Below are 26,921 nucleotides of genomic sequence, written 5' to 3'. Positions count from 1 at the left end.
AGAATCTATAATGTAGTGCACAGATTGTTGATGTCCAACCTCCTGATCCTTCCACTGCTACCATGATTTTAGCTAGCCTCAGTTTCTTCATCTGTAAGGTGGGGACAATAATAGTACCTTCCTCTTGGAATTGTGAGACTTAAATGTGCTATATTCTTTAACACACTTAGAGGGGTGCCTGGCACACACCAAGCACTCTAGAAGCGATGACTGTGGTTTTTATTCATTCACAGTTCTGTCTCGTTATAAACTGTTGACTCTTTGAGGGCAGTGATGTGGCTTCTTGCCCCTCTGTTCCCTCAGGCTTTATTATTTGCTCTCTTGTCTTCCTCTGCTGCAAAGAGAGACTGGGTTTCTGATCATCATGAGCATTTACAACCCCCGGGCTCAATGTGGGAGGAAACCCATTCGGAAGCAAATCTCAGCAAACAGGTAAACTGAGTCAAGATAGGGGGCTGGAGTTGTGGCAAAAGTGCCACCATCAGGGGCCAAGTAGGATTTCACGCTGACCACCAACCCCGTGACTCTGATTGACTTCAGCGGGCCGCGGTACAGAGAGTTGACGACACGTTTTCATGGAAACCAGCCCCTGTTGTGGGGGGGGGGGCAGCAGGAAGCAGCCCAGGGCCACATTTTAGGGGGGAAACAGTGCTCCCAAGAGATGAGCACGGCGGGCTGAGCTGTCTGTTGGGCGGCTGGCGGAGGGCCAGGGTGCAGAGCAGTATTTAAGTATTTAACCACTCTGCTCTGGTTCCCAACAGCTGGGCTATAAACACTCATACCTGGGATGAAGAAATAACCAATCTAATCTGGAATTGCATCTTGGTACAAAGTAAAGGCAGCCTGGGTTGGAAGGGAGAGAGCTGTGTTACCTTCGATCCCCCACCTCATCCCCCCGCCACCCGCCATACATTCCCTTTTATTGCGGGAATTATACTGATGCTTCTCCAGCTGTGATAACTCTTTCAGGAATAATAAGACCTCTCTTCTGTCTTAAACACACCAACAAAATAATTTGTGCTTTCTGATCTACCTGTTGGCGGATTTTGAGCACAGGAATCACTGGCATGTCTATATTGCCTTAAATATGCATGGTCTTACCATTAGATCCTCAGGGCAGCTATTGGAGGTAGGTGTGGTAATCCTCTCCATCACAGGTGGGGAAGCGAAGGATCAGAGAGGTTAGGCAGCTTCTTCAAGACCACACAGTAGGCTTAGGGTAGAAGGCAAGCTGATGGACAAAGAAAGAGCCCTACTTTGAGGTCAGAGAGATCTGGGTTCTAATCTCTGCTCTGCTACCTAACAGCAGGGTGACCTTGAGTATGGGGTTTATTCTCTCTAGATCTCCATTTCCTGGTTATTAAAATGGTATGGTAATGCCCACTCTACGGATTTATTGTAAACAGAATAAAAGCATATATAAAATGGTCTTAACATCACATATACTGCTTAATAATCCCTTTTCTAGTTGCTCCTCTTTTTTTCTTTTTAATAGTATTGAACAGTTTTAGCTTGAATCCAGATCCCCTACCCATGTTCTTTTTGCCTCTCCATGCTGCCTGGAGCCTTTGTCCTCTGTCACCGTGATAATACAATGGCAGGGGTAAGGTCATGCCTTCTTGTACATCATTTGTGACACAGCAAAGGAGATCCTGGGTCCTAGAGGAACGCACGTGTCCTCATTGGTTCAGCGAGTGAGCTCTGTGAAGATTGAAGGGACGGTGAGTCCAAATTTAAGAATGACGTCCATGTTAAATTGCCTGGGGGGCTCCAGCCAGCTCTGTCCAACAGAGAGACAGGATCACTGAGCTGAAGCTTGGGAAACCAATCCGAGCTCTGGTTGCAGAGTTTTGACTCATTGTCATACGGGGGGAGGGTAGAATACCTACGTCTCAGACGTAGTGGAGATGAGGTGTAGCACAAACAAAAGTAATTATAATATGATATAAAACATGACAAGTGTTGGATTACAACAGATCAAAGCAGACATGACTACTGTCCTCGTGGAGCTTCGGTTACAGGGAAATTTAAGAAACAGGAATCAAATTATCATTCAAAAGTATGCTAAGAACTGAAGGGAACTCTCCAAGAAGATCCTCGGTGAATCCAAAACTCGTTCATTTATTTGTTCATTCTTACGAAAGGTACTTGTTCTACCCCTGCTGTGTGCAATACCATGATGGGTGCTAGAGATACAGTGATGAGTGAAAGAAGATTCAGTCTCTTCCTCCCATGGGGCTTAGAGTCTATTGGAAGAGACAGGTAGTAACCAAGCGTTTCCAAAATATACATAAGATTGCAATGTGACAAGGGCTATAATGTAGTGGCAAATGATACTAGAAAGTTCTAACCTAGATGAGGAAGTTGGAGAGGACTTCCCTGAGGAAATGATGTGAATTCTGGGCACGAAAGGGTGATAAAATGTTAATTAGTTGGGCGAGGAGGGAGCTGGAGAAGGCTTCAGGGAGGGGTACCGTTTTTACTAAGCTATTTATGTAACAGATAGCTATTGAGCATCTATCATAGGAGCTGGGGCACTGCAGTGGATAAGAAAGACAAGGTCCTTGTCCTCGTGTGGTTTCCACGCAGATTTCAGGGAGCACCACTCTAATGTGCCCACGTGATGACTGTTCCTTATGAAATAAGTGGCTGATGTTCCCTTTTGCCTCCGTAGATGTGCTCAGGCTGTTCTCCAGCCTTGAACACCTCCCTGCCTCCTCACTCATCTAACAGCAAGCTGACTTCTAACTTCTACCCTAGGGGGCTTTCCTGGAGCACCCCCCCTTTCCTCTCTTGCCTGGCCTAGGTCCCTCCTGTCACCCTCCCTGTGGCTTCCTCCATAACTTCAGCATTTACACTATAAACCTTGATTCAACCTTCTGTCTACTTGAGAGCGGGGACTGCATTGGATTCATCTTCTGTCTAAGTATGTGTTCATGAAAGGTTTGATGAGTGAATGAACGAACACTGGAGAAAGCCCAGACTGAGATCTACATATTTGTTCTAGTCTTGCTTCAACAAATTACCATGTGACCTAAAGTAAATCTCTTGTCCACTCTGAGCCTCTGTTCCTTCATCTGTGTTATGGAAGTTTGGACTTGAACTCTTCTTACTCTCTCTGTCTTAAGAGCATTAGGACTGTCTTCGTAGAAACGACATAGGACTGTTGAAAAACATTTAAACAATTTAGAGAAGTCCAGAGAAGAAATGCCAAACTCTTGCCAAATCCCATGATCCAGAAATAGTCAAGGTTAACATTTGGGAAGGTCACACCAGACATCTTTCTAAGCTTATGTAGGAATAGGCAGAAGGGCAACAGATAGAAACAGAATTATAAAAAAGGGATTGTAGTCTCCTGACTTTTTGAAATGCAACATTAAATTATTTTTCTCTTAGATATAACGGAAGAAAAGAAATTGAAATGTAATTAGAGAAATTTCTGAACGTCAGAGCCCTATTACTCTGACATTAAACTCTTGTGAGGCCAGGGCACCTGGGTGGCTCAATCAGTTGATTGTCCAACTCTTGACGCCATTGTAGGTCATGATCTCACGGTTTGTGAGTTTGAGCCCCAAGTCGGGCTCCACTGATGGTACAGAGATGGGATTCTCTCTCCCTCCCTCCTTCTCGCCCTTCCCCTGCATAATCAGTCTCTGTCTCTGCCTCTGTCTCTCTCTCTGTCTCTCTCTCTCAAAATAAATAAAAACTTAAAAAAATAAAAACAAACTCTATGAGGCTATAGCGCAACAAATGCCAACAATTCAGATGCAAAGAAATTTCAAATCAGCAGGTAGACTGGGAGCCGTTTAATTGTGAGGGCGAAATCTCGTGCCCTAAGCTAAAAGACAATACAGAGTCCCCACGATTCCAGTCCGGCCGGCTTTGGAAAGGCATGATGGTTAACTAGCTGCCAGCCTTGGACCATCATTGATGACAGCACAGTACTGACCCCAGATATTCTCGTGAGAAACCCAGTCCCTGAGGCTGTCAGCCAGGGGCTGGGGGCAGACCCTGCGAGCCCCCAACCCGGGGAGCTGACACGTCTGACTGCCTGACAAATCCTCCCCAGGATCCAGAATGATTGAGGGCAGACAGCAAAGATGTTCTGGCAGATCTGGAGACTGTGTTCTGATTTGATTCCGGGGGAGGGAGGGGGGATCTTCCAGGGACAGATTATACATTTGGCTGAGATTGGCCTGTCCCGACCCCATGCATGTTCCCCATCCCTCCGAGCTTCTGTAGACAGATGAACCCGCAGTCTGATTCTGTCTACTCAGAAGGTGGGGGTGCCTGTGATCGAAAACAGAGATGTCTTGACTGCTGACGCAAGAACACAGCACAGTGGAACACCAGCTGTGTCTCAGGGCTGGACAGAGAAACAAGGTGACATCCCCACAGGATGGGGCAAGTCCCAAAGTTCTGGATTTGAATCCAGGCTTCTCCCTTCTCTAGCTGTCCAAACTCAGGAAAGTGCCTTCACCTATCTGTGCCTCAGTTTTCTCACCTGTCGGTGGAGAGGAGACCAATAATGAGGGCTCACGTTTGCTGTGTGTGTGAAGCAGTAAACATAGGGCTCTCCCTAAACACAAGCTCCTTTATGACCTTCAGCAAGTCACATGGCCTCTTTGTATCTCCGTTTTGTCATAATAAATGTAAGAACCTATGGTAACAATAGCTGACCATGAATACCATGCCTTGGATTCTTGGTGTGTGATGAACAAACACCAAAGAGGTAATTGAGAGTTTAGTAAGTGGCCTATTTACAAGGATGGGGGTCAAGTTCAGAGATAGGATGAAGTACCCCAGGGCTAGAGGATTGAGAAAGCAGAAACCACTCAGCCTGAAGGGGTGAGGGAGCCCGGGGATGCCACAGTCTGAGGTGTTTCAGCTCTCGGAGCACACAGACCTTGTCCCTGAAGGTGGGGACTGTTGTCCCCTTGTGTGTGGGTGTGTGGAAGAAGGGACCAAAGCCTGGAGAGCATCGGAGCCTCATCCGAGTCACCAGCTGGTGAGCGGCAGAGCAGGGACCCAACCTTGGTCTGCCTGATTGAGGACCCCGCTCATAATTCCTCCTGTTGTGATGATACCCTTAAAGAGGACAAGCAGTAATGCAATGATCGCGTGACCAGGGATGCAGGGAGGGGTGGCGGGTGACAGGGCCATCATCCACTTGGCTGCCCCATGACCTTTCTGAGACACACACCTGAAGCAGTCACTCGCCCACTTATTCTGTGGCTCCCCACTGTCCTCATGAAGAAAGGTACATCTCCCTGCTCATCCACCAGCCCCTCTTCTTCCACTCTTAGCATATCCCCTGCACCCCAGCCACTCAGAAACAGGAAGTAATCCTCCCACATGCGGCATCACTGTTAACCAGGGTTCTGCAGAGAAACAGAACTGAGAGCAGAGACAGAAGGAGAGATGCACACATATTCATAGCAAAGAGACTCGCCTCAAGGAATTGGGGGCTGCTAAATCTGAAATCCAAAGGGCAGCCCATCAAGCTGGAGGCTCAGGCAGAGGTTGAGAGAATCTTGAGGCGGAATTTCTCGTTCTGCAGGAAAACTGGGTTTGGCTTCTAAGTGCTATCCACTGATTGAAGGAGGCCAATACTCTCCTTTACCTAAATTCAGCCGGTTATAGGTTTTAACTGCATCTACAGCCCACCCTTCGGAGCATCACGTAGGTTGGTGTTTGATTGGGTAGCTGGGTACCACAGCCTAGCCAGGTTGAAACATAAAACTAATGTCACAGCACCCTTCCATGCCCCCAAAACCTTTCCCAAGTCTGTTACCTCTTCCTGGGCCTCCCTCCCGGCCTTCTCTTGCCAGCCACAGACCCACAACCTGTATGCCCCCTCCTTTGTGAAGCCTTCCCAGATTTGCTCAGGCAAAGTGAGAGCCCCCCCCCCAACTGCCTTGTGTCCCATAGCACCCCTGATTCTGCCATAACATATATTATGCTGCACAGCAGAGCGCCTCCTACTAGACCAGGGGGCAGAAGCTGGGTATTTTTTCCAACCCACTGTCCCCAGCATCTGGCACATGAAAGGGGCTCAGTAAGTACTTGTTAAGTGAGCCCGTTTGTTATAGAAAAGAAGGAGAATGTGAAGGGAAAAAATATGTGAAGCTCAGTGGAGACATGGGGAGATTTCATGACTTGGAAAACCCACCAATGTATACATTTTACTCCGCACCCCTGTGGTTTCAGTGTCTCCCTCCCTGCTGCTTACAGCCAAGTCAAGGCAGGACTGCCACAGGGCCAGCTGAGTGAGGCCCTCATTAAAAAGTATGTGTGGGGTCGGGGGCAAAGGCAGGCAGGTCTGCAGAAAGTCACCAGTGGCTGCTTTATGTGAGAGACTCTGCAGTTGGTATTCCGCAGCAGGGACATTTTTCAGCTTCCTGCCGGAAAACGCCGAGTGGCTGTAAATCATTCCACCGCAGCTGTCTGCCTGATAAGTGCCTGGGAATTGGGAAGGGACGTGGGGATGTGCTCCCACCCTAAGGAGTCATGCAGGGCTATTTCTAAGGCTTGACAGTTGACACTTAAATGCAGAGGTCTTGGTCCTCCAGGTCCTGAATCAACAGGAGTCAGAGCAACATTTGTCCGCATTCTGGGGTCTACAGGGACAGATCTCCTGAGATAGCAGAGCCTTCAGCGCTCTGGAAGTGTAGGGATCCACCTCCAGGCTCGGTCAACCTTAAGGTTATTTAAACTCCCTGATCTCCGTTCTACCTATATGTAAAATGGAGACAAAAGTACAAGGTAGTAGCATCTACCTAGAGGTGGAGGTGTAAATGAATGCTGTGTAAAGCGCTTAGAACAGTGCCTGGAACATGGCAACCACTAGGCGTGGGCTTGCCTCCACCATTGTCACCATCATCGTCACCACCGTCATCATCTTTGTTGTCGTTATCGTTGTCTTGTCAGATATTGACTTAATCCAGTTACATACCAGGTTCTGTACTAGGTTCAGAGACTCTCTACATATGGAAAGATAGGGTCCTCTAACAGGAGGTTGGGTATGCAGACATCAGCAGGTGCTCTCTAACAAAAGCTTGTTCGAGGGGACCCAGAAAAGAAATAGAGGAAGACTTTCAAAAGAGGGAGTGTTTAAACTGGCTCTTTAATAAGGTCCAAGAGGAGAGGAGATTGGTAAGACAGTTAAGGTGGTGCTGTTCAGGGTACAAGGTAACACTGCAGGCAGAGGACGGACACGAAGACCCAGACCAGCAAGCTGCAGTCAGGGAGCCATAGGACCTGGCACAAAGCCTGGTTGGGGACCACAAAGCCAGAGCAAAGCTGATGACTCCTCAGAAGATTCCTAAGGTGCATTAGTGGCCCCAGCATATGCCCAGACTCTAATCTGTGTTCTATGCAGATGAAAATCTCTACTATAAGCCATCTTCACGGCCTCACTCCATAATCTCCATCGGAGTTTGAATCATGTCACATGGAGAAATCCCAGGTAACTTGGTCCTGGATTCCTTCTTCAGCCCACGAGAGCTGACAACACAGCAAATTCACCACTCAAGTTTCTTATGGGCTTTGGATCTCCTCATACCTGGAATTTTTTGTAGTTTTAATGGCTCCCACTGAATGGCTTCCATTTTATGTGCCTGGCACTGATCAGGACCTTTAGTATACAGTAGATTCTTAAATTATCATGAGAGCTGCAGGAAAAAAAAGAATTAACTTAGCCTACTTAATAGATGAGAAAAACAAAGCTCAGAGAGCTTAACTGGCATGTCCGAGGTCACGTGGGCAGTGATGGGCAGAACTGGGATTTGGATACCGTTCTGCAAAATCAGGCTTTGGATCACTCGAGAGCTGCGCTGTCCAATATGGCAGCCACCAGACACAGGCGTCTATTTAGATATAAGTCTAAAATAACTCAAATACAATGAAATTGAAAATTGATTTCCACACATTTAGAGTGTTCAGTGGCCACATGTGGCTAGTAGCTGCTGTACTGGATATTGTGGGACATTTCTCTCCGCACAGAAAGTTCTGTGGAACAGAGTGGCTGTGGGGAACACACAGCAGACTTCCTGTGTCTGTCTTGTGCTGTCGGGAGACCATGCCTCATTTAGTTGTGGCTCTACAACATCATACCTAAGACACTTTGGAGACCCACCAACCTCCCTCCTGAGGTTACCACCCAGGAATAACCCATTTAGAAAGCAGATGGGCAGTATGAATCATGGAAGGTACAATTAATCAAAGCCAAAGGCATAGAGAGGAGCCACAGAACATGGCAGGGACATCACGTATGGAAAGTGCACTGAGGGAAGAGTGGGCAAGCCCAGGTGAGCATCAGCTTGCCCTCCCTTGGCCTCTGAACCACCAAGATGTGTCTCACAGTGCCATTTGGTGGCTCTCTGGAGTTTGTCCCAGTCCCAGGGAGATTCATTCAGTTTTAGCAGAGGTCCGTGCCTGCTGAGCGCTGGGCACACTGTAGGCGCCGTGGAGAAGAATCCATTCAAGATCTTGACTTTAACCTCGGTATTGAGAACTGGATGCAGGTCTGGCTTTTCATCTCTCTGATACCTGGCACAAGTCCACTTGTGGTCCTGGACCTCAGCTACCCATCGGGAAAATGAGATCATTCGTGACAATCCAATGAAATGATATTTGTCAAAATCCCCCAGCAAGCTGAAAAGTACTGCTCCGAAGGTCACTGTTGTAAATGAACTTGAAGGTACTTCCTATGGCGCCTGTGAGCATCAAATAACAGAGAAGCAAGGCGGGGTTCATTCCACTTATTCCAGTCTTCCCTTCATCTAGGAGAACCAGTGAGCACAGGCTACGGTGGCTTACCAGATTGAGACAGGCGGCCGGCGAGACAGAGGGACTAATCTCACACTCTTGCATTTCTCTTCTTCCCACTTCGATTATCTCCCCACCTTCAGCCAAGCTGTGAATCCCTCTCTGCTTCAGGACCCACAGGTTCAGACTGGACTTTCATTAACCGAGGTCAGTAATGAAGACCCTGGAGACCATTTATTGAGCACTTACTATGTGCCGGATAATTGACACTCATGCTGGGGTTTAATCTCTGTGTTCGGACCATGATTGTGCCGAAGATGAAATACCACCAGAGAGGCTACATTCCCTGTCCCAGGCCACACCACTGCTGATTGCCAGAGGAGGTGACCGAGCAGATTCTTCTGGCAGCACACTGTTTCCCAGGGGAGGAGCATGTTATATTTGCCAGTACCTGGTGGTGGGAGAAAGGATGTCAGGGCAGAGCATCACTGGGGGCCCTTTACTCAGAGATGGTCAAATGCCTACCAAGACTGACCACCCTAGTGCCTGCTGTCCTGCCAAAGCCCCTTGATCGCTCCACCTGCTGACAGAGGAAAGTCCTTGGTAGAGCAGAGCTTCTGGAGAGCAAAGGCAGACACAGGTCACTGGAGAACCTTCACGGGACTTTGAGGGGCTCCCTCCACCCCCAAGCCTTGAGTTTCCTCCTCCATCGGGACCTGCATGCTTATCTTCTTCAATGTACTTAACTGAATTTATTTCAATGAGAATACTTCTGCAGGAATTTCCTAATTAAATGAAGAAGCAGTATTCTCAAATGATTTGGGGCAAACTTCATCTCCATTTCCTGCATAGAGAAGAAATCAAAATCCTATGTTTACCTTTTAGAAAGACCAAGGTCAATTTCATTTGTGTATATCCATTCTCACTGCCACCTCCTTTCCCCCTCCTCCTCCCCTTCCTCCTCCTCCTGCCCTTCCTCCTCCTCCTCCTGCCTTCCTTCCTTCTTTCTCCTTCTTGCAGACCTACCTCAACACAACAAAGGTGGCAAATGTAACTGGGGATTAGAGGGCAGAATTACAGGAGTTCTTAGCAAAGTCCTCACCTTTTGCATGTGTTTGTGTTTGCTAGTTGACCCAGCATGTTCCGTGGTTATTTATACACTGTCAGAGCTGTGATCATCCAAAGCTTGCTCCATGTTACAGCATCAGTCTGGCTTATAATGCCGTCTCTGTGTTCATCAGGGGCTGTATCCCCAGCCTCCACAGCCTCTGATAGCTGGGGCAGCGTCTAACAATTATCGGTCACTTTTGCTTTGTATATCTTTCATAGCATCTAATGCCACCTGCCCTTACTTTATGTGCATTTTCTTGTTCTCTTTCCCTAGAGTTTAAGCCACAAGACGTTGGAGACTATTTAGTTCGGAGCTCTGTCCCCGGCCCCAGGAAGAGGTTGTCGGGTAAATGAAGCCGGAAGGAGCCTGGCGAGTCCTGCAGAGGACCTGCCCACCTCGAGTTCCGGATGTCAGGTAAGGAGAGAATTAGAAGGAAGTACTTGGCATCTGCAGGGAAAACAAATCGAGCTTTGAATCCGAGCATGGCAAACAGAGCCGCTCAATGGGAATGCTATCTGTGGTAAATATTTCCCATACAACACATGAAAAGAATATCTAACACTGTTTGCCAACCACTTGAGGTGCGTTTTGTAGGCATGATCTCCTTGAGTCCTTCCCAAAGGCTGTGTGTGGCAAATTATCTCCTTTTTTAAAGAAGGTCCTTCTGGGAAAATGCATACAGATGAGAACAAGGTACACAGAAGTGAGGGAAATTGTTGAAATCACAGGACTGGCAGGCAGTGAGGCCCAGATTGGGTCTTTCCTGACCACCTCGCTCTCCTACGTCGCTCTCTATGGAAGTTAGCGTTTTCGAGCCGTAATCCCACCGACCAGTCAGGGGCTTAGTATTCAGGCGTAATGGGAAATGACCTAAATGAAAGGACCAGAAACACCCAACTCTCTCTCCCTTATCTTTGTGTTCTAACAAGCGTCTCTGTGCTTCTCAAGAACTAATCCTTTATTTCCATAATTGATTCTTCTTTTTCTCTCTGCTTTCCCAGCTGAGCACTTTAAAATACGTTTTCCCACTGCCGCTTTTCTTCTTATCTACTGTGCTAAAGCTCTCTTGACAGGGGTCTAACCTGCCCCTCTTTGTTATCTACAGGCTCTCTATTGTAGGACTCCTGATAACACCAGCCCTGAGCTGCAGGAAAACTGAGAGCTTGTCTGCTCTGTTCGATCTATCCCTAGCATCTCCCTGTATTCTAGGCAGAGAAAACACACCATAAATATGTCTGAATGAACAAATAAGGGCATGCCAGATGCAAATAGAATAGCAGGACTTAGACTGTGGACCACGAGTGAGAGAAATCTGTCTGCATGACAATTTAGGAGGTCCCGGACAAGTGGAACCAGCCATCTGTTTTATGAGGGACTCTGCGTGTGTTGTGATTACAGAAGGAGGCAGGATTGGGAAGAAACTGGAGATAATACTGTAATGCTGGATGAGTCTGGCTTGAAGCCAAGTGTGGTCTGCTTTCAAGAAACTGAAGAATAGAAGGTTCTTTGACCCAGATTAGTCTCCTTCTGTACTCCGAATGTGGGGAGGGTCCTGTGGTGCACCGTGGCCAGATCCAACTGAAATCTTCACTTTTAAAAGTAAAGATCTTTGGGGGCTCCTGGGTGGCTCAGTCGGTTAGGCGTCTTACTTTGTCTCAGGTCATGATCTCGCAGTCCGTGGGTTTGAGCCCCACTTCAGGCTCTGTACTGACAGCTCACAGCCTGGAGTCTACTTCTGATTCTGTCTGTCTCTCTCTCTCTTTCTCTCTCTGCCCCTCCCCTGCTCATGCTCTGTCTCCCTCTTCTTCAAAAATAAATAGACATTAAAAATTAAAAAAAAAAAAGGAAATGTCTTTAAAAATCCAATTTGATGTTAACAAATTTTACCAAAGCCAGGCTCCACCTTTGCGTTGAGCAAAATAAAGGCCATGAACCCTTTGAAAGGTACTGAGGAAGCTTTAGGCCCCTGAGATCCTGGCTAACGAGAGTCAACCCACTCAACCTCAATCCCAAGTGGACATTGATATTTCTGCTCCGCTGCTCTCGAATCAGAGTTAGTGGCTCTAAATGGTTCCCATACCTATTTGAAAAAGGATAGGTCACCAGCTGTATTCGTTTCCAAGGGGCTGCAGGAACACCTGACCACAGACTGAGTGGTTTTGAATGACAGAGGTGTGTGGGCTCACAGTTTTGGAGAACAGAAGTCCAGAATCGTGGTGTCACTGAAGGCTCTAGGGGAGGGTCCTTCCTTGTCTATCCTAGCTCCTGTGGTTGTTCACGGTGCCTGGCGTGCCTTGGGCTGTAGCTGTACCGTTCCCATCTGTGCCTCCTCCCTTGGTTTCTGAGTACTTGTAGCCCCCAATCAGGACACCAGTCATTGGCTGTAGAGTTCCCCATAATCCAGTAAGAACTCGGCCTGACTGCATCTGCAAAGACCCTATTTTCAAATATCGTCACGTTCACAGGTATTCAGAGTTGACTTCAACCTATCTCTTGTGGGGAACCCAGGGGTGGGCAGAGGGACACAATTCACCCCACGACACCAAACCAGTTTTTATCAGGCTTCTTTGTCCTTGGTGTGAACTCTGAATTGTGCGGGCATTGACTTATCAAGAGTCTGTCACTAAAAAGGATCAGAGGAGTCTGGGCATGTAGGTAGGAAGGCATCACCTATTGCAGAGGATGGTTCTGATCTCAGACACCCCGAGGGGATGGCAAAGAGTGTCCCTGTCTCCACATCTCATGCTAGAACACCTCTCTGAGGCGGGTGACGATGACTTCTCTTTTCACGAAAACATCTGGCAGTCCCTATAAAGAGCATCACAGTTCGTCTCCCCTCTCAGAAGGAGTAAGCTGAGGCCCGGAGAGGTTAACAGACACCCGGGACCTCTTTATAACTGTCAGGGGCTGGTGTCAGGCTAGGTTGCAGTGACCTGGTGACTTACGCAAAAATCACCTTTTGCCAGGATACGAGTCACGGACAATTACTTTCTTTTGAAAATGAAACACGAAAAATAGTATGAGGTTCCTTTTTTTCCTTCCTTCCTGCACCGCTTAGGTTCAAAGACAGCTTAGGACTGAGCAGTCCTTCGGCAGTTTTCCCCAGCGCCTTGCCCATGGCTGGAACATAGAATCATCATCTCTGTCCATCTCGTTACATGCTGGGCCTCCCACAAAGACTGTGAGCTCCCCAGAGGCAGGGCGGGCTTCCCTCAAATCGTCCTTGATTCTATGGCACCAGGTACATCTTGGCAACACCTCAGAGTCACCTGGGGAGCTTTATGAAATATTGATCTCTGGTTTTCATCCCCAAAGATTATGATTTAGTTGGCCTTATATGGCTGGGAATCAAAAATTTTAAAAGCTCCCCAGGTGACCTTAATATGCAGGCAACTGAAGGTTGAGAACTAGCCCCTTGGCATCCAGTGCTGAGGTCTGGTAGCAGCAACAACACCTAATATTTATTGATGCCTTATTATGTGGTCCAGGCTTTGCAGTTTATATGCATTGCCTTACTCATTACATAACCATCCCAAAAGGAAGTAACTGTTGTTAACCCTGTATTGCGCAGCAGGAAAATGAAGTCTAAGGAGGCCGTGTGATTTACTCATAATCATCCAACTTATAGGGATCGAGCCTGGCCAGCAATACCCTTGACCCTGGGACACCTGTTCTCCACCAATATGTCTCCTGCTTCCTCTATTCCCTCCACCGTCTTCTGCTGACATGCTGTTCCCCGCCACCACCCCCTGAGCTTTACTGAGGTATAATCAACAAATAAAAATCGTATCTATGTAAGATGTACAACGTGATGATTTGGTGCACATACACATTGGGAAATGATTGCCACAACCAAGCTAATTTACATTGCCATCACTTCACGTGGTTCCTTTATTTTGTTGTGAGAATTACCGTAGTCACACATGTATGTGATCAAGACTTCTCACAACACTCCCAGAGGTATTTGCTGTGTCCCAAATTTATGGAGAGGAAGACTGAGATGTTCAGAGAAGTGATGTCACTTGTCCAAATCCCAGCTGGTATGTGACATGCTGGGTCTCCTCTCGGGGGCCATCTGCTTTCTGCTACAAGTCATACAGAATGCGCGTGAGCCCATCAAGCATAGAACCTTTGGCCCCATGTCACTGTATACACAGAAGGCCCCATAGTGAAACTATTTCTAGACAGAACGCCCCCTAGCGAAGCTGTTACAGATGTGGGATATGGAGCCAGATGGCTGAGTTTAGACTCTTAAGTGTTTTAATCCACATAGCAGAGATGAGGAATGTCACCTCTGAGGGTCACTTTGAGATATAACTGAGATAATCAACACGAAAATGCCTACACAAGTCCTCATCCTTTCATCACCCGAAAGAATTCCAACAGGTACTGCAAAAAGGAGCAACTTTCCAGTTTCCCGGGAGACTCTAGTTATGGAACATGATATGAAGAGCCCCAAATAAAACTAAAAAGATCAACCCTCCTGATCAATTACCTTGAAGGCCTACTTGTTTCATCCTCACCAAGGGTGGGCGGGGGGTGGGGGGGGCGCAGAGATCAGGAGTTTCCATCTTTCAGCCTCTGTGTTTACCAGTGTGACCTTGGCAAAACCCCTCCTGTCCCCCCTAGCGTCCCAGACATCACCGGGATCCTACGGAGAGAACCGTTGGATATCTGTGTCGTGAAGAGTTGTAGGTGTCTGTTCTTAGGACTCTTGGAACTTACAGACCCATGGAAACTCATTTCAAACTAAGCATAAGGGAGAATGCCATTGGCCGACATAACAGCAAGCCCAGTGACGACCCCAAGCATGGCTGGATCCAGGTGCTGAAGTGGTACCAGGAGCAGTATCTCACACTCCTCTTGGCTCTGATGCCCTCCGTGTTCACTTCCTTACCTCTGTGTTGACTCACCTTCCCGCATGGTGGCAAAAAGCCACCAGCTTTGCTCCCTTCTGGCTTAGCTGCCCCCTATGCAGCTCCAGCTTCCCCTGTAAGTAAGGTGGCTCATGATAACTTCCAGGCCAGGACACATCATAATGAGCAGAGTATCGAACCAGGATCTTTGGCACCCCTTACCTGCCTCTCAGCTTCCACCCACCAACAGGCTGTTCCACCTCTTCCTTCCCCACCCCCATTGGCTGCATGGCCACCAATTCTGACCCTGATTCAGTTCTACCTTCCTCTTCTCTTCTTCATCTCCTTGCGTCTTGATGTTCTCGTTGGTGGAAAAAAAATAAATAACGGTGATAATAAAATGAATCCCTCAGGGTTACTGCAAAGATTGAGGGTCTATGTAGATGCCTGACAGGTACCAGAAGCCCTCTCCCATCGTGTGTTTTAATCAGCTCCTGGCATACACGTAAGAGGTATACATCCCTGGGATTGAGGGCTCAGACTTCCAAAGTAGCATGTGAGTTCTGGCTTCTTCCTTCTAGTCCAATGACTCTGAGCAGTTTGGGCAATCTCTCTCTCCCTCTTTTTTTTTTTTTTTTAAATAAGCATGCATTTATTTTATTTATTTTGAGAAAGAGCACAAGTGGGGTAGGGACAGAGAGAGAGAGAGGGAGAGAGAGAATTCAAATCAGGCTGTGCACTGTCAGCACAGAGCCTGACATGGGGCTCAAACTCATGACCCGTGAGATTGTGACCTGAGCCAAGATGAAGAGTCGGACATTTAACCAACTAAGCCACCCAGGTGCCCCAGGCCCGTCTTTCTAATCCTGCTTCCTCATTTGTAAGGTGGGGAGGGGAGGAGTACCATGCCTTAAATCTGTGTAAGATGAGGGTCCATGCCCAGTAAATAGCTGAGTGTCTAGGCCCACCATACGCACTCCACACACATCAACAAACATTTACTCCAAAGCCCTTAGAGTTCATGGCAGGCACGGAGGGCGAGCTTACTCTGTTCTGATACATGACATATGTTTCCAAAATCCAAACAAATGATCATCGTCTAGAAAGTGCTTTCAGTCTTACTGTGGGCGACGGTGGATTGCTTGCGATGGTCCACGTCCGTTTGGGTTGGGACGAGGGAACCAGATGGAGTATCCTAAAATACGTACACACACAGAAGCCCTCGGTCACTTGCCACACTAAAATACTTCACAGATGCCCAAGGAGTGTTTTCCGGTCCATGAAACACTGCACAAGACCTTAGATTCACGCTTTATTTACAACTGGCATGTAAGCCCTACACCGCTTACATCATGACTCCTACAGAAAAGATTTGTGAATGTTTTGAATCTTCATATTTAATACTTTGATGGCAGAGGAGTGAAGCAACACTGAGAGCTCAGTGGCTTGCATATCGCCAAAGAGGAATAATTTCCGGGATAGCATAGGGAGCCCCGTGTCGTAATTGCAACGTCTGTTTTGCTAGCGTGCAAAAAGCCTTAACAAGGAGCACTTACCCACACTCCAGATTTTTCAAGGAATTTTTACATCCTCGGTCTTGTTTGATTTTCGTAACAGACTCGTGGGCTAAGTCGAGTGTTCTGCCAATTGTAGGGACGAGAAAACTGAGTCACAGAGAGATTAAATAGCTTAGTTTAGTCATACACCTGGGTAATGTTGGAAACAGAATCAGAATCCCGATGTTCACCTCCCTCTGCCTGGAAACTTGGGAGTCATTAGCACGTGATAAAACTGAAAATATGCTTCTCTGTTTTTCTTTTCTTGAGCTCACGCTCTCCTTGGGTTTAGGGGAAACAGCATAAGTAACAGATATAATGGAGCCCACATTGGATAAACAGCATCTGTGAAGTGGACGGTTTGAATCAACCGTCACTGGGCGTGACTCCCGTCCTTTGTGTCATCTGACTCGGCATCCGTATCATATTTCCTCATGCCGTCAAAGTGTCCACAAGGAGATTAGTTTGATACAGCGTATTTTAAAATTCATTTTAGTATGGGTGTTAGACATTTTTATTAAGGCCACATACGTGGCTAAACACCAAACAGAACAAAAAGGCTTATAAAGGAGTAACCCCCCGCACATCACCAACCCTACGTCCTTCCCACTCCCAGGACACATAGTGACAGAGACACCAACCAGCCTTGTCACCTGTCATTGTTTCTTATGATAGTTCATTCCATGTTTCTAAGGAACATGATGGTTCTGCTATTTATGGATCAAGGGGTTTGATACATGATCGATTGATTCCTTGCTGTGATAGATGAGGATTTGCTTCACTTAACTTCACCTCTCTCCTCTTCTCAAATATATCACGCTCATTAATTCCTTTATTGCAACTATTCCTTACGTATCTTCTTTGCTTGTTATGTCAACCAAGGACAAAATCTAAATTCCACCCATCAACCTGCTCCCTCACCCACCGCTCAGTTTATGTTGCCTGTATTTTTACATTATCCAGACTGGTCATGTTTATACGGTGATGGACAATTACCACATACCATCAAAAATCTCAGATGCTCCAGATTGCAAAACGGGTCGTTTTATTTGCCACTGGGAAAGAAAAAAGACGTTTCCAATTCTCGTTTTACAGTGTCATCGATTAAAAGATACATCCCAACTTCAGAGATGTTAAAAAATGTATGATGTAACCCTCAGACCTTCCTGATAAGAATGCGAAATGGTGTAGCTGCCTTGGAAACAGTCTGACAGTTCCTCAAGATGTTAAACATAGAGTCAGTCTACGACCTGGCAATTCCACTGTGGAGTGTTTACCCAAGAAAAATGAAAACTTCTATCTCCACAAAAACGTGTACATGAATATTCAGAGCAGTGTTGTTCGTAATAGCCCCAAAGCAGAAATAACCTATACATACATCAACCGATGAATGGATAAACAAATGTGTTCTTCATACAAAGGAATATTATTCAGCTATAAAAAGGAATGATGCACTGATACCTGCTATGCTAATGAACGTTGAAAATATTAGGGGTGAAAGAAGCCAGTCGCCTGTGGTGGGGAAGGGATGGATGGGTGAGACAGGGACATGGGGAATAACTTGCTAAGGGGTATAAGGTTTCTTTTTGGGGTGATGAAAATGTCCTAAAATTACGTAGTGCTGATAGTTGCACAAGTCTCTAAATGTGCTTAAAAAACACTAATTGTACACTTAAAATGATGAGTTTCATAGTGTGTGAATAGGGTTGCAATAAGGTTGTTATAAAAATATGTGAAGAAAATCATCTTAGAGTTGATGAAATATGGTAGCACAAAAATAGTGAGGGTAGATGTGTGTTCCTGGAAAGATGGCGTAGGCTCTACTCTGCCCTGTCCCTCTTATTGAGTGCAAATAAAAACTCTAGAAGTTATATATAAAACAAGGATAAGAAGATTCTGAAAGATGGAGAGGACAAGTCAAGCAGGCAGTGGACCCTGGAGCCCGAGGAATGATACAAAGCTGAGTCCTCTGGGTTTCCTGTGTGTCTCCTGTTCTCAGATCAGACGTGAAGAAGTTGGCAACCTGGAAGTATCGATAGGCACAGACTAAAAAACACCCAACCAAAAGGTAATGACATCATAAATGGGAATGGCAAAGGTACATAAAGGTAGACAAGACTTCTGTGCTTTTCAGGAACTGGTAAAATGATGACAGCAGGGGACTGTGGTAAGTTTTGTATGGATCGTGAAATATAACAACCAGAAAAGCTATACAAAGAACTACGCTAAAAAATAACTGTAGGGGCACCTGGGGGGCTCAGTTAGTCAGGTGCCCGACTTCGGCTCAGGTCGTGATCTCACGGTTCATGGGTTTGAGCCCCGCATCAGGCTCTGTGCTGACAGCTCAGAGCCTGGAGCCTCCTTCAGATCCTGTATCTCCTTGCCTCTCTGTCTCTCTGTCCTGTCTCTGTCTGTGTCTCTCTCAAAGGAAAAAAAAAACATTATTTTTTTTTATTACTATAGACACATCAAGACAGAATCCTAATGTGCAGGTAACTTACAGGAAGGGAAAAAGAAAACAGAAATTAAAAGCAGGAAGAAAAAGAGGGAAAAAGCAGACTAGCACCCCAACAAATCAATAATTACATTAAATGCAAATAATCTAAATACACCAATTAAAAGACATAGGTTGGCAGAGTGGATTTAAAAACATAACCCAAATATATGGTGTCTACAAGAAACTCATTTTAAATATAACAGTATGGGCAGATTTAAAGTAAATGGTTGCAAAAGATATGTAAGCATTACTAAAAGGAAAGGAGGAATCTCAATATCAGATAAAGTAGATGTCATAGCACAGATGAAAAAAAAATGCCAGGAACAGATATGGACATTAGATCAAGATAAGTGTTACTCAAACAGGAAGACAGAGCAACCCTAAATAAGCACTAAGAAACAGAAATGTAAAATATGTGAAACAAAAAATTGATAGAAATGAAAGGAGTAGACAAGCCCATAATTCTAGTTGAGACTTTAACACCTCTCCCTCTATAATTGATAGAACCGTTAGACAGAAAATTAGCAAGAACACAACATCATCAGTTAACAAGATGTAATCAACATTTATACAGCATGGCAACTGACACCAGGATACAAATTCCTTTCAAGTACCCATGGGACGTGTTCCAAGGCAGCCATGTCCTGGGCCATAAAACAATCCTCAAGTAACTGAAAAGGATTAAAATCGTGCAGAGTATATTCTCCAACCACAATGGAATCCAAGTAGATATCCATAACAGAAAGATAACAGGAAAATCTCCCAACACTTGGAAACGAAACAACACATGTCTCCATAATCCGTGGGGTAAAGAGAAAGTGTCAAGGGAAGTTTAAAAAAATATATTGAACTACATGTTGGTGATAATACCACTTACCAAATTTGTGGTCCACAAGCAAAGCAATGCTAAGAGGGAAATTTATAACACAGTATGCATACACTTAAGATCAATAATTTAAGCTCCAACCTCAAAAAGCTAGAAAAAGAAGAACAAAGTAAACTGAAAGCAAGTATAAGGAAGGAAATAATATAACGGCAGAAATCAATGAAATTGAAAACAGGAAAATAATAGAAACAGTAATGAAACAGAGAGCTATTTTTTTGAAAAGATAAATCGATATCTTGTAAAACTGACAAAGCAAAAAGGAGAGAGAGAGAAGGCACAAATTATCATCATCAGAAACAAAACAGGGGCTATCCTCACAGACCCCACAGCCATTCGAAGGTTAAGGGAATGCTATAAACAACTCTATACACATAAATTTGACAACTTAGATGAAATGGATCACTTCTTTGGAAAACACAAATTACCACAACTCACTCAATATGAAATACATCATGTGAATAGCCCAATAGCTATTAAGGAAATTGAATTGGTAATATAAAACTTCTAAAAAAGACACCTCCAGGCCCTGGTATTTTCCCTCAAGAATTCTAATACACATTTAAAGAAGAAACAACATGAAATTCACACAATCTCTTCCAGAAAATGGAAGAGCGGTGAAAATTTACCAATTCATTTTAAGAAGCTTGTCTTACCGTGACACAGTAATACCAAAACCAGACAAAGACAGTACAAAACAAGAAAAGTACAGACCAATATCCTTCATGAATATAGACACACAAATCTTTCACAGAATATTAACCAACAGAATTCAACAATCTATAGAAAGAATTATACACCTGACCATGTGGGGTTTATTTCAGGGATATAATATTTGAAAGTCAGTCAATATGACCTGCCATATTAACAGACTAAAGAATAAATCACATGATCATATCAACCGGCAATGGAAAAGTATTTGACAAGATTCAACACTTAATTTTGATTTAAAAAGAAAAAAAACTCTCTGAAAAATAGGGCTTACAAACAAACTTGCATAATTCTTTAGAACATCCTGAATATCTTTCAAGATTGGGAACAAGGTAAGAACATCTATTCTCGCCCCCCTTGATCAACATATTGCTCCAAATTGCAGCAAATATAATAAGGCAAGAAAAAAATAAGTTGTCCCTATTTGCAGATGACATGATTGCTTGTAGAAAAAAGAAATTTAAAAAACTCTCCCCCCCCACCACCAAAAAAAAAAAAAACCCAGAAAAACCTCTAGAACTAGTGAGTTCAGCAAGGTTACAGGGGATAAGATTATTCTAAAATTTATATGTAAAAGCGAAGAAACTAGAATGGATGAAACCATTTCAAAAAAGAGAAAAACCGGGGGATAAATTAGCCTGATTTCAAGATCTATTATGTAGCTACAGCCTATAATAATTATAATATATAATTTTATAATACTTATGTTATAGCTGTAGCCTATAATAATATGAGAATTAAGAATCGGTGATAATTGATGGAGGGATGAACACATAGGCCAGTGGAACAGAACAGAGAACTCAGAAATAGATTCTGACAAATACACCTAGCTTATTTTGACAGAAGGTGTAAAAGCGATTTGAGAGAGAAAGATAACCTTTTCAATAAAAGATGCTGGAGAAATTGGACATTCCAGGATAAAAAAATAAATAAATAAAGGAACCTGAACTTAAGTCTTATACTTTATACAAAAAAAAAAAAATCCAAATGAATTACAGTCTTAAATGTAAAACCATTTAAAAAAATAATAAAAGACCACCTTTGAGATCAGGCAGAGTTCTTAGACTTAATTCCAAAAACATCCATAAAAGGAAACATTGATAAATTGTACTTTATCAAAATTAAGTACCTTTTTCTCTATGAAAGTTCCTGTTAAGTGGGTATAAGGATAAGCTCCTGACAGGGAGAGAATATTTACAAACCCTACATCTGAAAAAGGACTAGCATCTAGATATGCAAAGAACTTTCAAACCTCAACAGGAAAAAAAGGAAATAGAAAATGGGAAAAAGCTATAAAGAGATGTTACACTGCACAGGATATACAGATGAGAATAAACACAGGAAAAGATGTTTAGCGTCAGTAGCCAGCAGGGAAATACAAGTTAAAACCAACGAGATACTGCTCTACATCTGTCAGAACGGCTAAATTAAGAAGTAATGATAACACCAAATGCTGGGGAATATGCAGAGAAACTGGACCGCTCTCACACATTGCTGGCGGGAGTGTAGAGTGACTCTGGAAAACTGTTTGGCGGTTTCTTAAAAAATTAAACCTACAACTACCATATAACTGAACAATCGCACACCTGGGCACTTATCCCAGAGAAAGGCAGACATGTGTTCCCACAAAATCTGTCCACAGATGTGTACATAAGTCTCGTTTATTATACCCAAAAGCCCAGGTGTCCTTCAGCGGGTGGCTAGACAGACTGGTGCATCTATACCATTAAATACTGCCCAGCAATGAAAAGGAACAAATCTCTAGATAATTATTTTGAGTGGGAAAAAAAATCCATCTCAAAAGGTTAGGTTCTGTATGATTCCATTTCTGTAACATCCTTGAAATGATAAAGTTATAGAAATGGAGATTGTAACAGATTAGCATTCGGGGGGGGAGAGCGAACTGTTGTATCTATAAAAGGGCATGGGGGGGGGGCGTCTGGGTGGCTCAGTCCGTTAAGCGTCCGACTTCTGCTCAGGTCGTGATCTCACGGTCTGTGAGTTCGAGCCCTGCATTGGGCTCTGTGCTGACAGCTCAGAGCCTGGAGCCTGCTTCAGATTCTGGGTCTTCCTGTCTCTCTGCCCCTCCCCTGCTCATGCTCTGTCGCTCTCTGTCTCGAAAATAAATACAAACATTTAAAAAAAAAATTTAAAAATTCTAATTTAAAAGGGCATTGGGGCACCTGGGTGGCTCAGTCAGTTAAGCGTCCCACTCTTGGTTTAGGCTCAGGTCCATGATTTCACAGTGTGAGTTTGAGCCCCGCATCGGGCTCTGTATTGACAGCATGGAGGCTGCTTGGGATTCTCTGTCTCCTTCTCTCTCTGCTCATCCCCTGCTCGCTCGCTCGCTCTCTCTCTTTCTCAATGTCTCTCAAAATAAATAAACTTTTAAAAAAGGACATCATAAAGGATGCCTGTGGTGACAGAGATGTTCTGTATGTTGGTTATATCAGTCTCAACATCCTGGTTGTAATACTGTGCACATTGTTCCGTGATGTTACTCTGGGGGAAACTGGATAAAGGGTATGCTGGAATTGAATTTTTACAACTTCATGTGAATTTATATTATCTCCGAATTAAAAGTTTAATTTACAGGGGCACCTGGGGGGCTCCGTCAGCTGAGCTTTCGACTCTTGATTTTGGCTCAGGTCATGATACCGGGGTCATGGGATGAAGCCCTGACTAGGGCTCCGTGCTGATCATGGAGCCTGCTTGAGTTCATCCTCTCTCCCCCCCACTCCCTGCCTCCCTCTCTCCCTCTTTCTCTCTCTCTCTCTCCCCCTCTCTTCTCCTCTCCCCTGTTTGTGCTTTCTCTCTCTCTGTAAAAATTAAAAATACCTTTTTAAAAATAAAGGTTTAATTTACAAAAGTGAGGGGTACCGGAACATTTTCACTGGAAGCCCCACGCTACAGCAGTTGACCTCGGCAAAGTCATCGTTGCCATTACGCGATGGCCATTGATTAGACTTCAAAGCGTTTCGGAGGGGCTGAAGGGACAAATTCAATCAAAACTATTCACCTTTAAAAAACTATGTGAACGTGGTTCAAGTCGCTCCTGTGAAAACTTAGAGCACCTCCCATCGATGCTGGCATCTCCAAGGAACCACGTGGAAACCAAAGGGCTGGGTCCTCTGGGTCGGGGCTGTTTTTGTGGTGCCTGAAGTGATGTGCAGCACGAAACCCTGGGAAGCAGATATCAGGCAAAGGCCTGGCTGACATTTGGGGATGGCTGTTTAACAGTGAGTGTGTTGTGAGTTGCCATAAATGAGGCGTTGCATAGGACACGGCAAAGGGATTCCCAGGTGTCTGAGCAAAGACCGAAGAGCCTAGGAAATTGTTCAGCCGTTCATCCAGGCCGGTAAGAACCCCGTGGACAGGGAGGACAGGAACATGAAATGGTTTTACTGTCTCCTAAACCATTCCATCTGTGGCGGCTGGAAGCCGCAGCTAGGTCCGACTGCAGACGGCTAAGTCTGGGGAGCAGAAGGTAGCAGGCTGAAATGCTAATGGACTTTGGGGAGTTAGCTGTGTTACAGAGAGCACAGCAGCCCTGAGGAGCCGTGGGACCAAAGCCAGGCTGAAAAATGAGGCAGTCTTTTTAAAACTGGGGCCAGAAGCTCTCCCGGTTCCAAACGCATGGCCGCAGCGGAAAGCATTTGGTCCATAGCGGGATGTGCTTGGCGTGTTTGGAGCTGGCAGCCTCAGATTGTCGGGGCGGATGCCAAAGCCAGGAGCATGTCAGGTGAGCTCCAAGAACTGATAGCATGGGATGCTCTTCTGGGCAGCACTTTTCGGGAAGATGGTAAAGGCCATAATTAATGGAGTATCTCTCCTGATCTGATCTGAGAGCAGTTTGACTTTCTGGACCATGATTTCCTACCCACACTGTCCGCTTGATGCATGTTAATGACCCATCGCGATAGTTTTGCTTCTCTGCTGCATGAATTCAAAGCTGGGCCTGGTGACCTTCTGAAGAGTGGGCGAGGAAGCCTGAACCACGTGAAGATCGGGAAGGTGACCTTCACCCCTCTCCACTGACGGGCTACAAATCACCAAGGTTAAAAGTCAGAACTGAGTCTTTTCTTTCTGAGAAAATGTTTCCCTCTCTTGTCTGCTGGAGAAAATGACACCAGGACAAAGCATAATGACTTGAGAAGCATGGTAAAGGGGGGCTGGGGGAGCTTCTAGCTCTGGAGATGCTGTTGGGGCTGGAGAGGCATGTCGGCCATAGGTGGCAATCGAATGACTCCTTATTTCGTCTGACCCCATGCTCTCAGTTGTGATGTGCGCACGGATCATTGAAAGACCTTGTTAAAATGCAGCTTCTGACTTAGTAGGTCTGGGGTGGGGCCCAAGATCTGCATTTCCAACAGGCTCCCAGAAGAGGCTGATGGTTCAGTGACCACACTCTGAGGAGTGAGACTCCAGGCTGTGATGTTGCACGAGGCTCTTGTCCCTCCTTCCACCCCCACTTCCAGCCCCCTCAAAAAGAAGCTACATGAGTTGGGGCCACTGAGTTGGTACCAAGAAGGACTTTTTTTATTCATCAAACTTCTGTTTGGTGCAAGGGCTTTCCATGCATCCTCTTTCCTCTTTGGAAGATGAGGAAATTGAAGCCAAGGGAAAATTTTGGTTGTCCACTGTCATGGGCTGAATTGTGTGCCCCCAATTTGTATGTAGGAGTCCTAATTCCAAGTACCTCAGATGAGACTGTTCTGGGGTCTTTAAAGAGGCAGTTAAGTTAAAAATGAGGTTATTAGGGTAGTTTCTAATCTAATGACTGGTGTCTTTATAAGAAGAAGAAAATAGGAAACACACGGGGGAAACACCATGTGAGGACACAGTGAGAAAACAGCCATCTCCAAGCCAAGTAGAGAGGCCTTAGAAGAAACCAGCCCTGCCTAACACTTTGGTCTTGGAGTCAAGTTTGATCTCAGACCAACACTGTTGCAGACTTTGAGTCTGGAGTTCTCTCTTGTCCAGCAAGAGAGTGGATGCAGAATCAAATATGAGAGAGGCTAATGTGTGGGAGGAGTCAAGAGCCCTGAGTAAGGATCCTGCTCCTTATTTATTTGGATCGGAAGGCTTACAAACATGATGGTCGTGCAGAAAGAGACAATAAAACAGTGATCATTAACTCAAGTGTGTGAGATAAGGGGGTTTCGAAGGTATGTGATGTTAGGGGTTTGGGTCATTACAAATCAAAGTACTGGCACCAAGCAGATGGCTTTTTATGTCAGGCACCAGGCACTGTGTCTGTTTATGTTAACTTTTCTAGGGGATAAGACAGACAGAGCATGCTCCCTCAGGGTTAATAAGGCATTTTTCTTGCTAATTAGCTCTGGGCATCTTTTCCCTGCTTTCCACCTCTGCCTGTTCTCAGATGCTTTCATCCTGTGGATGTGGCTTTCCATGCTATGCTTTGTTCTGTGCTGGTGGTGCTTTCGCCCTGTGGCAACTTTCCACCCTAAGCCTTGTTAACTCATTGGGGCAAGCTCGGGAAATTCTTAAACTTACTCCCCACGCAACACCTTGATCTTGATATGGAGGCTGAAGTCTCCGTAATTATGAGAAAATAAATTTCGGTTGCTTAAGCCTCCTGTTCAGGTACTTTCTTATGGCAGCCTAGCAGACTAATGTGTGAAGAGAGGAGGAAGGACGTTCTAGAGCAGTGAGCACATGGGCTAAGGTCCAGTTCAAGAGAGAGCTTCACAATGTTGGGAATCTGAGAACACATCTGAGTGGCTGATGGGTAGAGTCGGTGAGGTGAGTGCAGGAGAAAAGGCCCCATGAGTGCAGGGAGGGTCTCTGACTTGGTCAAAGAGGCAGTGAGCAGCCACAGGAGCCACAGAAGGGCTCTGGGCAGGCCAATGTGATCACATGGCTCTGGCTGCAGAGTGGAGAAGCCTTCAACAACCCTGAAGTTGTTTCTGAGAGGGGAGGTGGAAGGATCAGCTGGAAGCCTGCTGACTCCCAGGTGGACGGTCGTCCTTCCGAGTACTCCCTGGGATGGGGAGGAAGAGCAGGGCTTCTCATTCTGGACACCAGTGACATTTCAGGCCACGCGATTCTCTGTTGGAGGGGGTGCCCTGTGCACTATATGATGTGCAACAGCATCTCTGACCTCCACCACTAGAGGCCAGTAGCACCTCCCCCTAGTCCCATCATGACGTCCAAAAATGTCTCCACGTGTTGCCACATGTCTCCTGGGAGGTGCACAATTGATCCTTGGTTGAGGACCAGTAAGGTAGAGAGGAGTGGAAATAAAAAAGCCAATGGCTCTTAAAGTGTGGTCCTCAGAGCAAGAGATCTGGAAACATGTTAGAAAAGCAAATTATTAGTCCCACCAAAACCACCTGAACCAGAAACTGTGGAGCCCACAGTCTGTGTCTGGACAAGCCCTCCAGGTGATTCTGATGACCTCCAGGTAACTAGACTCCCTAGAGGAAGTGCTTAGCAGTGCCTCCTCTCCACACGTCCATCTCTCCATCTCTCCATCTCTCCATCTCTCCATCGCTTTTCTTTATGCGTTAGACAG

General features: G+C 45.5%; 1 long non-coding RNA gene across 1 annotated transcript; it reads right to left on the bottom strand.

Annotated features, from left to right (window-relative positions):
* Positions 1 to 200: 200 nt before the first annotated feature.
* LOC128313625 (uncharacterized) lies at positions 201 to 4,539 on the bottom strand. The gene is made up of 4 exons (XR_008294585.1): positions 4,505 to 4,539; positions 1,102 to 1,231; positions 783 to 843; positions 201 to 334 (listed from the first exon to the last, which is right to left on the bottom strand). It is a non-coding gene; the product is annotated as an uncharacterized LOC128313625 (long non-coding RNA).
* Positions 4,540 to 26,921: the final 22,382 nt, after the last annotated feature.

The sequence above is a fragment of the Acinonyx jubatus genome, chromosome E3 (genome assembly GCF_027475565.1).
Source record: "Acinonyx jubatus isolate Ajub_Pintada_27869175 chromosome E3, VMU_Ajub_asm_v1.0, whole genome shotgun sequence".
Lineage (NCBI taxonomy): Eukaryota > Metazoa > Chordata > Mammalia > Carnivora > Felidae > Acinonyx > Acinonyx jubatus.
Note: the sequence above shows the minus strand (reverse complement) of the source record. Positions and strands in the feature narration are given on the sequence as shown.